Source organism: Acyrthosiphon pisum, chromosome A3 (genome assembly GCF_005508785.2).
Source record: "Acyrthosiphon pisum isolate AL4f chromosome A3, pea_aphid_22Mar2018_4r6ur, whole genome shotgun sequence".
Lineage (NCBI taxonomy): Eukaryota > Metazoa > Arthropoda > Insecta > Hemiptera > Aphididae > Acyrthosiphon > Acyrthosiphon pisum.
In genome coordinates, this window is record NC_042496.1 from 14,422,746 (window position 1) to 14,435,021 (window position 12,276).

General features: G+C 28.4%; 1 long non-coding RNA gene across 1 annotated transcript; it reads left to right on the plus strand.

Moving 5' to 3' along the window:
• Positions 1-6,743: 6,743 nt before the first annotated feature.
• On the plus strand, positions 6,744-9,210 carry LOC115034454. The gene is made up of 2 exons (XR_003839804.1): positions 6,744-7,426; positions 7,618-9,210. It is a non-coding gene; the product is annotated as an uncharacterized LOC115034454 (long non-coding RNA).
• Positions 9,211-12,276: the final 3,066 nt, after the last annotated feature.

Below are 12,276 nucleotides of genomic sequence, written 5' to 3' on the forward strand. Positions count from 1 at the left end.
AAAAGAAAATTAAGGAAAAACGGGAATTTTTACGCAAAATCGATTTTTCACAAAATTGAATTTGGTTTTTGGTGTAACTTTAAAACAAATGACCGAAATTTTCAATGGTTGTTTATATTTCCATTTTATATATACGATAACATTTTGAAAATAATTTGACTCTTTTTGATTTGTTTACGGACATTGTAAGTTTTCAATTTTTTAGTTTTTTCTATAAATATCAATAAAGTTTTATCTGTTGGGCCAAAAAGTGTAAACAATTAATACAAGGCTCCTGATACATTGTTACAATAGCAGTTGAAAAAATNTTAAAAATACATAGGCACAAATTTTTTTTTATAAGCTTTTAAAATATCGAATTTTGACAAAATTTATCAATTAAAATTGAATAATTATTTTGTAGTTAAAAATTTATAAAATGTTCAACTTTTATATCTAAGAATTGAAATTTAAAACAAGATTCCACGTAAATATTTAATTCTGTTACCAAAAATTCTAAAAAATACATAAGCACAGTTTATTTTCATAGTAATTTTAAGTTCAAATTTAGACGAAATTACATATTAAAAAAACTGGAATAACTATTTTAGATATTTTGTTGTGATTGTATAATATTATTTGTGGGTACTTGAAACTTCTAAAGTATACTATTATATATCTATGATAGTACCACGGTTTGTTGTTGATGTATAACGCGTTACCTAATGGATATTATGATATGATTAATTTGGAATTTATTATTGATACCTATTATAGATCAATTTTTTTTTAATACTATAGATAAGTATACCTACCTATAATAGGTATGTCTAATATCTAGACTGTCAAACTGTCTCCGCTCAGAATCGTTTTTCTTATACAGTTATATTATATCATTGAATTCAAATTTAATACTATCCATTATACAGCGACCCACTTGTAACCTACTGTACAGCAGAGCGACATCCACTTACCCACCTTTTTTTTTTTTAAATTGATAGTATTAGCTTAGGTGATAGAGGCCATTAGCTTTATACGTCATTTTATTCTGGTCGTTTTTGACAACAATTTGATTACAATAATTGAATAATGTAGGGGGGACTCTATGACTTACAACTTGTGTTTCTCTTTACATTTTATATTTGTTCTTAATTACTATTTAATTTTTTCTAAATAATAATATATTTATAATACTTTAATACTTACGTATTTTTTTTTTTTAACTGTCAATATAATAAATGTTATTGTTGGGTCAAAAATTTTGAAAATTAAATTTTTTTTAAGCATTTAATTTTAAAATTTGTCAAAATCATAAAAATTTACAAATGACTCGGTGCCCAGTTAAAAATGTATGAAATATTTAATTTTTTATAACTAAGGATTGAAAATGTAAAAAAAAGTTTCTCATCTAAGTACTAAGTAGTATAGGTTTATACTGTAGTAGTAGTAGGTTCATATTGTAATCAAAAACTCTAAAACTATACAAACATAGTTTTATTTATATAGTTGTTTTATGTTAAAAATTTGGACGAAATTGTAAATATTTTTTTATTTCTAATAATAAATTGAATAGCCCATGAAAAATGAATCACGTTGTATAAGATGAAATATATAGTTAGACGAAGTATAAAATATGAATGTTTAATACAGACGTATTATTACCAAACCTTTATCGTGTTTTTCTATCCGTTTTCTATTTTGTTTGTGGAAACGGAACAATAAAATCGTTTTCAAACGAGGTTTTTGAATCAATTAAATCGAATATTAAGACCGCACGAACCGACGTTATTGTGCTTTTATAATACTGAATAGCTGTTCAAGCTGATAATAACAATAATTCGGCCTTTTGTGTTATGAGCGTACAATTGAATATGAATTACGTTTCAGGCATAATTAGTTCCACTTAATTTAAATACTATTTTTTTTTGGTTCGGAATGATGGAAATCTGACGTTTTTCACAATTTGCTAGTACCTATTCGAAAGCTCACTATTTCTTTTAACTTAATATCAATCCGTATTAAATTTTCAGCCAGAATAAAGTCGTAGTTACAAGTTTGTTAAGTTTAATACACAACACACATTACACATACTAATGAGTAGCCATTACTGGTTACTACTACAGTTAAACAGAAATTCGAAGCGTATAGCTTTCTTTTCAATAACCACACCTGGTATAAAGTGCAATATTATTAGACGATGAGTATATTAATATAAAATATAAAAACCAAAATTTAATGTTTTCACATAGCTCTTTCGAGACTGCTTTATAATCCAATATAAAAAATATAATATGTATATAGTTTATTGAATATAAATAAATTACGGACAGCCAATTTATTATTACCTATTCAATATGTATATCAGATTCGAGCATCGATTCAATAATCTCTATACTTACATAGATAATGTGTTTTAGTATTATATTATTTTTTTCAAAATATAATTTCTAATTCCGTTTCACCGTGGTTTATTGACCAACGTGATAACAGTATGTGTAGTTGTTTCAGACCTCGAGAAGTCCACTTCAGCCTAAAGGTAATAATAAAATACCTATCTATGACATAGAACGCCGACAAACCGGAATCGAACGACGTTGTTGCAACAATATTATAATTTTATGCCTATTGCCTGTGGTATACTGCAGTTTGAATTATATACGTTGTAGAATATTTAATAGAATTAAATTTGACGTGAACTACGACTAAAAATGACCCGAAAACCCACATAAACAAAATATATCTTGATATTATACTGCGTAAATGAAATAGTCTCTATATATTATAAATATAAAATAAAAACAGAAACGGCTACGACGTGACATTAGACTGACGTTATAATATTTTAATACATTTTTGGTAAATACTAAATATAAGTAGGTAATATGTGTACGGGTAGACAGTTTAAAAGTGTGTCAAAACTCAAAAGACTATAGGTTAGCACTGTCATATTCGTCATCAATATATAAGTGTAGGGTTGGTGTATTTTATAATAAAATAAAATATTATATAATATTATATTATCATGATAAAAATAATTAACAGTACGCACCTAATAATGATTGGTACATACCTACCTACATAAATTGTATTAAATAATTGTTTTTTAGTTTTGACACGAACTATCGAATGTTGTTTTCATCGATCTGTAGACGGCGAATCGTTGTACTCCACAATGATATTATACCTATATATATTGGTATATTATTATGTTTAATATTATGATGTACCTATCATGTATGTCGTACAAGGCAAGCAAGCTGCAGCTATCGAATACATATCAGAACGACTGTTTTGATAATTTTATTGTTATTGTTTACATCACGACATGATTAGATTATTGCGTTCTTTATTCTTTGTTTGATTCAACTGTGAAATAAAATAAAAATTGCAAAAACACAGTTTAACAAATTGAGAATTATTGTTTTAATGTTTTATTACCCGCAATACAATGCTATACATTGCAGTATTATCATTATCTATTTATGTACTACACAATATGTATTGTACACATTATTACAGGGTGATTCACCAAGTATGCTCATCCCCATCTTATCCTAAAACATTGAGCATATTTTTATTCAAATTTTAACTATCAGAATTATTACAATATTTTCAAATACATAGGTACTTAGATTTGTATGAAATTTAATTATGGTGTCTGTAGCGATAAATATTTTTTTTTTTTAATTGAGAACCTCCATGATATAATATATATTTTAGTATTATGGTATTATTATTAATTATTATTGTTATTTTGTTTCGTAAAACCGGAACATCCAGGGTCTTATAATTGGCCCCACGTAGAAACGACAATATAATTATACACACAACATGCACACACACATATATTTGTGTATAATATATATATATACCTACAGCATTTCCCGTGACATAAAACGGTATATATGTATATATAAATGTGTTTGCGTATCTCCTCGAGTACTTAAACGATTATACTTAACGGGCCGCGTCTTATGATTTATATGTATCGTAACGTATAATCCCGAAATGAAGAGCGCCAGCAACTACGCAATTACAGACGCAATTATGCTGTACACATATTTGTTCAGCTTGCAGCAGATATTAATTATAGGTATATAGCTGGCACCTAGGTGTAAGTGTCCTAGACATTATATTACCGACGTGTAGATAGAAACAATCGTCGCTATTAATAATATATGGTGCTTGACAAAAAAAAAAATCACTTCGAACACTTCGTCAGTGTATAAGTTTCAGTACAGTAGACTATATATTATATTATATGTACAAGGGAAAGCAATAAAAACCCATATAAATCTACGTTTTAATTTAATTTTGTTTTCAGAAATAATAATTTTCTGGTTTGGCTTACAAAACATCTTAAGTGTGATGTCTAGTACATGACATCTATCTAAATACATTTAAGTACTTACATTAAAACACAATTTTGTAAAGTGATTTTCATCAAAACCTATACTAAATCCAAACAACAGTTCATTTTTACATAATTGTGGGTATTTTATTTTATTATAATCATTTTAAAATTCTTATTATAGTTTTAGCTTAAAATTTTAAATACAAAGATGAAAGAATGTGAAAAAAACTAAAGAAAACATGCGTAATTTTGGGTATTCATTTGAAATAATGGACGCATTACGAACTTTTTTAAGCTCGAATATTTAATGATGGGAACAAAAGCTTAAAGTAGAGACTTTAAGTTGCACGATTATAAGTATGTAAATAAAATGAAATAACGAACCTGATTTTAGATCTTATGTGGATCAAAAACTGTATCGGTTTTACAATGATGTTTTTGTCATCTATCGGAACACTAAAAATGCCTAGATTTTCAACTCCAATATCTTTCCTGGCATGCAGGAATGTAAATCTAGATGGTACATTGGTACCTACTTTGGATGTCTAAAATCAAAAATCACAGTAATTTTCTTAATAATTGGAAGAATAAAAAAGGAGGGAAAGACGCCCCCATACAGTGGTGGATCCAGGCCTTAATTTGGGGGCATGGAGTGGGCAAAAGTACATAGTGTATAAAAATTGGCTACAAAATTGGTTAAATGCAGTGTAAAACAAAAGGAAACTCGGCAATTTGGGGAGGGGGGGGGGGTGGGTTACAAAGGGGCAAAATTTATAAATATTAAAATATATATTATATACAAATAATATGTGTGCATCATAATATTCCGTTCGCAAGGCTTTTCAAGGGTTATTTTTAAAACGATCAATGAGAATTGAGCATTATAGTTTGTATGGGGTTGCGCACGTGCATCAGACGACGTGCGTTTTCCAATTGAAATCAATTTTTCACGATGCGTATATATAATATATAAAATACATATCAACCGACACGTGAGCAAAACATCAAACGCAGTCTATTAAAACAATGTTTTTTATTTTTATATATGCATATAAAAACGAATCACTGTACGGCGTATGTAAGATATTAAATATGAATAATATATATTAATAGGTATGCTAAATGTTATTCATCGAGTAAGTTTTTCCTCAATTTAATTAGAATTTATTTAAAACCTTTTTTTTTTTAGATATTTTAAGTAAATATTAAAATGTTTACGTATCTAACTAAAAATTCAAACGGGTTATCTCTGAATTATCCTAATTACCCTAACGTTAATTGTCAATATTTTATCACCCTCATAGATTCTTCTTAATAATGCCGGAAAAAAGCCATGTACGTAAAATGAAAATATTGTTTATATTTTTTTACAGTTAAATACATACCTAGGTATACTTGAAAATGTGTGTTACAAATTAATTATAAATAATAATAATAACTATTATTTCAAGTTTTGACCGGCCTAGATATTATAATATTATGTACGCGGTATAGGTATTTACGAAACATTTCAATGTTTACAAGCAGATTTTTAACCAGATTACAAAGAAGTGTTCAAAGGTTAATACCGAATACGCAGGTATAATATTATGTTAAAAATCGTTTTAATTATACTGTTTACTCGTTATATTATAGCTGTTCATTTGATTTAAACTATCAATCGAAATCAGATATAATTTGTGTATTATATATACATAATAATTACTACACCTTAAGATTAGTTTCGGTGTTTACTAATCCCATCAAAATAAAATAATCAAATGTATAGGCATCTATAAAAAGTACTATTGTTATTATCTCTATAAAAATCAATCGAGTCCGTGGACTTTGGTTGAAACGCGTTTCACAACCAATATGTGTGCATGACTTTCGTGATCTTTCAACTATTGACAGTCATAGACCAGTAATTATAACAACACGATATTAATTGTAGATATAGGTACAAAAGTACAAATGTACAATTATTGATTAAGTATACTTAACACACGTGTAGTGTTCAATAGAGAAGGATTTTGTTGTTTCCGTTTGAAGACATTTTTTTTTTAAAAAAGCAATAATTTGTACGAACGAATTATCAATATCATCTTATTATATAAAATGAAAATATAATAGGTATACTATCGTATTAACTATATATATTATTATTATATATCTGTAGTAACCTTTGGGCGTGACATGATTAACTCGTTTTTAATCGACAAGCGTAATTATTATCAGCCGCGGCGATGGTTGAGCAATGCGCTATAATAATATATTATAAAATTATAATATTATATTAAAATATTGAAAACGCTGTTACGGCGGCGCTCATTGCACGTAATAATTAATAAACGATATCTGCAATAAACACGCCTGGGTACATGTAACAATCGTACTGGGTGAAGAATAAGGCTATACAATGGAAGGGGGAGGGAGATTGACGTTGTTGATCTACTTAAAAAAAAATATGAATTTTTTTTATATCTATAACGGAAGTACTGCGAGTCTACGACGTAGTAGAATAGACGACGCCGCCGCGAGGGACTTTAGCATCGGGTTCGGAGATTTTGTCGAGTGAGATGAGATTCTATGAATGCGGGCTGCGTCACGAAAACCGGACGCAATGTAATACCGTAAATGGTATATTATGGTATAATATGTATATAAAATAAATAATAATATATGCGTTGTGCACAAAACGTATATATGAAAAAATACACAGCTGCAAATTTCCCCGACGCTTAAATACGTATTACTGCCACCGTATTCGGTGAATCGCGTATTCTCGCCCTACCACGCCCACGAGTTTAAACTTATCGAGATATCGTTACACGTGCTATTTTATATATAAAAGGTTTGAGACATTTTGAAAAAACGTAAACGGTCTTACTACAGACGCTTTAGTGCGTGATATCGTCACATTTCGATTAACTTTTCGGGCCGCTATGATATATATATATATATATATATATATACGATTATAATATTTTCTGACCTGTGAGATTTTTTTACCATTTATTTGACTCAAATCTGTGTTCAAAGGATGGAGATTCCGAGATGTAGAGGAAAAATAACTGCAATCACAAAAACGGGAGCACCAATCGAACTCAATATGTAAATATGCTTTCGATAACTTTCATTATAGATTACCGAGTAGTAAAAAACGCAGAAATGAAGAATCATTTTTTATTATACATTATATTATATAAATAAGTGAAAATGTCTTTGTACATTAGTATTATCGGCGTATTTAATCTATTCTGTGGTATAATTTGCATCTATTATTTATATCTGTGTATAAGTAGGTACCAGTCACCAATAATCAAATGTACCTGCGAGTAATTTACCAACATTGTGTTCCAACGACTGGTATATGTCTGACCAGTATGTATATTCAACTGTTCGAGTATATTGACCGTTTATTGGACCTGTGACACATTTACCAAAAATCCTCAGGAAACACACAAGTAACGAACGTGGACCATTCCTGCAGAAGTGCAACATTGAAACTTGCAAGTTCTCACATGCGTGACAAACATTTAGCGAGTATACCAGTCGTGTGAACTTGTTTCGATGAATTTTATTGAGACTAGATAAGTAGGTATACGAAAACCACATTTTACATTTTTATCCGATGTGATACATGGTGACATTATGGTAATAACTAATAATAATTTATTGTATTTGTCGCGAACACACTCAGTACAGTGTCGAGGCCTTGACTATGGCTATGCTTTATCACCTCTGGACTTCAAAAATGGGTGAAAATGAAATCTACCGATTTGGTTTTATTTAATGTAACAGATGGTAAAACTTTGTAAAATTAAAATTAGGTACCTATGTCCCATATATTATCATAGTTATAACTGATCCTATAAAAGAATAATATAGGTATTCAATGATTCTAATTTATGGTTTAATAAGATAGTTAGGTATGTTGTATTTGTCTGTAATGAGGTTCATAACACGTGGTAATTGTTGCAGTTATTATCAGCTATCTTTTTAGAAACTTTTTTCACGTCAATTATGACTAATAAGTAACAAGTACCTAACTGGGACGTTTAGAGTGCGCCAAACTAGGTACTGCATTACTGCAAGTAGTGAGTTCACAACAATAATGATATTATACTTGGTCATTATTCACGGCATATGTTTAACCAATTTTTAGGTAAGATTGGGTTGGGGTAGTCCCCTCGTGACGTATCCCGGAGTTATAATTAATATAATATTTTAATATATGTTACAAAATATCGAACGTTTTTTAATCGCCACCGAGAATGTTAAATAATATACAATTTACATCCAGGTTCTCCCGCGACGGGCCTCCGGTATGCGTTATTGTGACACGGTGACTCCGACTCGCGTTATTATAAAACATTCAGCAGTTATTATAATAATAAGTAAGTATTATTAGTAAATTACACGACTATACCGTAAATTAGTTATTAATTTACGATAAATTAATTTCGTTGGTTTTTATGATTAGCCCTTATCACCCGAAAACCTCGTCGTTTTGTACACGGTGACTTAATACCTATTAGTATAATATAGACAAATAGATATATTATTGTTATTATCATATAAAGGTATCTGCCACAATAGAAATACTTATGTAATATAACATTATATTAGATATAGGTATCGTTTTAAAACACAGATGGTTCGTGGTTTTATTTTCATGTTGTCGCTATTTCACCATTTCGGACGATTGCCATTTTATAATACACTAAAATAATAAATACACAGTTATTATTACAATTATTATTGAATTGTCTGTTGGTCACGTCATGCTTACCGTAAATAAATACAATTCACGTATGATAAAATGTATCTTATTTCGTCATCAAACGGGACGAAAAGTGCAATCATGTGTCTAACATTGAACCTAGTTATAATAATATACATTTACCTACATTATACTTCTAATGTCTTGTATTGTGTTTCTAAATATCTGTCGAAAACGTCAAAACAGATGCTATGAACTATAATTTTATTATGGTATAATATATTTCATAGGCACAGTAAAACCTCCTTATAACGGACACCCTATAAGACGGAAATTTCCCTAAAACGGAAAATAACAACGTTCCCGAATAACTTATGTATCGCGTATATTTTAGTCTCCTTGCTGTAACGGAAAACTCTTTACAACGGAAAAATTTATCGGTCTCAAGTGATTCCGTTATAGAGAGGTTTTACTATACTTAACTACTTACATAACGCTGCAGATTTATTGATAACGTCGCTTAATTTATTCAATTGTGTACGTGACCATATTTTGGACATTAGTCGTCTTGAAAACACTGCATTTGATCTATCTTGCAAGAATATTAAAAGAAGTAATTTCCCGATAGAGTGTTACAAATTTACAATTCACTGGGTTGGATATTATTATTTTAAAGTTATATTGTAGAGATGGTTTGGAGCGAGTAATAATATATTCTAGCTATAGCTTAGAATAAAGCAACTTTTGAACAAGGACAACAAATATTTAATTACATTTTAATTTAATTTAAAGTCATTGTAACAAAGTTAAAAATAATTTTTTTTATTTAATTATTTTCAAATAAATGAACAAATTCGTTCTGTAGAGTTAATTTTTCTGAAAATGTTGACGTTGTCACATTTTATTTTCATAATTTCATAATTTTTACTATTTTTTTTTTTTAGTTTCTTGAAAAATTGTGAATTAATAATTAGTACTTAACATATTATGGCCATTCATTTTAATATTTTGATATTATCTTGTCTCGCTTTTAGATAAGATTTAGTTAATCATTTGTTGTTCTACAACATTGTTCTTAAAACCAAAAAATAATATTATAAATCATAAGGTTAATGAAATAAAAATATTAAAACGTCAAAATGTTCAGAAAAATAAACTGTACAAAATTGTTATCTTTAAATTTTTTCAACTTTTTTACCAAAACATTAAATTAAATAAAAATATGTCACATTTGAAGTCCTTGTCTCCGTGAATCTTTTAAAAAAACAGAATCATGATATCTCCACTATTTCATGAGATATTGCATTGGGTAAATCCTCACGGGACACCTTGCATGTACTTATATAGGTATTAATTTTTTACTTTTATGTGTACAATGTATAGTGTATACAGACACATATAGGTACAATGCATTTAACACACCATATTTTGAAATTTGAATGAGAGTTATATTATAATATAGGTATACCTTGTAAGTAACTATAAAATTTATCGGGAATTCAATGACAAAAACTATTGAGGTAGAACTTAAACCATTATGTATAATTATCATTTAAAGTTTAATTGCGAGTAATAAAGTAATAAAAAATATAATCAAAATATTTAGTAGGTGCAGTTAGGTACCTATATATATATCATATTATTACGATATTTATAAAATATATAGAATAATATTAATCTAAGTTCATAAATACGTAAATAGTAACGTAAATACGTTTTTAAACTGTTACAGTTGTAAATAAGAAACCTGTTTATGACCACGATTCATATTATTTATTATTTATTTGTTCATTCATATTATTTCTTCACAAATAACACAATATATTAAAACTGTTTATAAGTTTATTATTTACTTTATAATATATAAACCAATACCTAGGTATATAAATACATGAAATAAAAATGTGTTCAAAGGTGTTTCATAAACTTAATATTGTATCGTATTGTTTACTCATGTTGTACCAATTATTATCATGAGCGTGTATAGCGTCATGGGCGTCAGTAGTAGTGGATTTCGACGTCTCGTCACGGTGAAGCATTTTGATAATGATCGTGATTGAGCTGGGCGTGATAATAATATATATATTAAATTATGACTACACGGGGTCGTGTGTGAAAATTATCATTAGTTTTGCTACTGCACCTATACACCACTCGCCAGGTTAAAGGTTTACACGTCAAAATTAAAAACGGTCGGTGATCTTGTATTTCGCCAAATATATCTTGCAAACGACCAACTACCAAAAGTAAGTTACCAATTACCGTTATATACGTTACCGAATCGAACTACGGCACAATATTACAAACTTGTCTAATATTTTCGCGTATCTGTCGAATTATCGTCGTTATACCTTATAATACTTATGGTAGGCGTATAAACGTAAGTATAGTATTCATCTACAACAGACTGATATGAGCAAGCATAATATGATAAGATTGCTCATAAAATTATATTATTATTGTTTTTGTTGTTAAAGACAGCGCCCAGCAGTGTTTTACTGTTTTTCACCTATAAGACTAGGTAGGTAGTCTTGTATTAAATCTTCAAGCTTTTTGACTCAACAAATACAATTTTATTGACATTTATAGAAAAAAAAAACTAAAAATAAAAAGGTGGGTAAGTGGATTTCGCTCTGCTGTACAGTAGGTTACAAGTGGGTCACTGTATAATGGATGGTATTAAATTTGAATTCAATGATATAATATCATTGTATAAGAAAAACGATTCTGAGCGGAGACGGTATGTCAGTCTAGGTATAAGACTTAATATTATATTATAGTCTATAGTATTTAAAAAAAATTGACCTATAATAGGTACCTATAATAAATTCCAAATTAATCATATCATAATATCTATTAGGTACTTATAACGCGTTATACATCAACAAAAAACCGTGGTACTATCATAGATATATAATAGTATACTTTAGAAGTTTCAAGTACCCACGAATAATATTATACAATCACAACAAAATAACTAAAATAGTTATCCTAGGTTTTTAATATGTAATTTCGTCCAAATGTGTACTTAAAATGACTATAAAAATAAACTGTGTAAATGTATTTCTTAGAATTTTTGGTAACAGAATTAAATATTTACGTGGAATCTTGTTTTAAATTTTCAATCCTTAGATATAAAAGTTAAACATTTTATAAATTTTTAACTACAAAATAATTATTCAATTTTAAATTTTGTAAATTTTGTCAAGATTTTAACTTCAAATGCTTATAAAAAAAA